This window comes from Mus pahari, chromosome 11 (genome assembly GCF_900095145.1).
Source record: "Mus pahari chromosome 11, PAHARI_EIJ_v1.1, whole genome shotgun sequence".
NCBI lineage: Eukaryota > Metazoa > Chordata > Mammalia > Rodentia > Muridae > Mus > Mus pahari.
The window spans coordinates 10,815,890-10,816,841 of NC_034600.1; the positions used below are offsets into that span (position 1 = coordinate 10,815,890).

Below are 952 nucleotides of genomic sequence, written 5' to 3' on the forward strand. Positions count from 1 at the left end.
ATATGCTCACAGCATCTGGACCAGTATTTTGTCACATCTTAAAGAATTACAGATTTGCTCTGTTTAAAGGTGATCAGTCTGATTTAGAAAGTATCTCTGAACTTCCTTTAATTCTTACAGATGAGCAATGGACTAGAAGATAATTATGTAGTACTTTTCACTGTAGAATATGCTTTGTGATAAATAATGTGCTAGCATTTAAAGATAAACTATTGTCTATGCTGTTCAATAAATAACCAAATGAAATTACATCTTTAAGTCTTTAAATCCTCTCTCCTGGCAATGAGCAAATAAGCACCTTGTTGTGTTGGTGTTCTTATACCAGTCAGGGGCAAAGTAGATAGCAGTCTTTTGTTCATCCTAGCTTGATGCTTGGCTTAGTGGCCAAAGCTTTATCATGTCTAGTATACATAAAAGTCAAATAAAATCAAGTGTGTCCTGGGAGCAGGAAGAAAGACAGAGACTTGCATTTTGTTATGCTACATGGTGCAGGCAGGGGAAGAATCTCATAGATCTGCCCTCTATGCCATGACACGGGAATGCCACAGACATACAGAGCCCCACCTACCACCACAGAGGAGGAAGATAAACAGATCTTCAGACCACTTCGTCACCCACAGATCTGACCTCCCATGCCCATCACAGGCACGGCTTAGACTCCTGCTTGCTGGAGGATCTCAACCAGGAGCTCCAAGCCTTGTGGCCAGCCTGCAGTCAGAGCCATGCAAGTATGTCATGGACAGATGGGAGAGAAAGAGAAGAGCTTCAGTTTGAGCATTATAAAAGTGATGGAACTGGAGGTTGAATGTGGAGAGTACTAGTTTGTTGTGAGTGGCCAACTCAGCCTCCTAAGGTCCCAGTCCAAGCTGCCACGAATGACCATATCTGAGTTCCAAGTTACTCAGGAGCAGGGCCTGGTGTTGATGTGTGTGGCTCATATTTGGGCTAGAAA

The 952-nt window shown here is 43.0% G+C and overlaps 1 non-coding gene across 1 annotated transcript; it reads left to right on the forward strand.

Moving 5' to 3' along the window:
- The first annotated feature begins 271 nt into the window (after positions 1-271).
- On the forward strand, positions 272-414 carry LOC115065050. Its single transcript, XR_003844849.1, has one exon. It is a non-coding gene; the product is annotated as a small nucleolar RNA SNORA48 (small nucleolar RNA).
- The last annotated feature ends 538 nt before the right edge of the window (positions 415-952 follow it).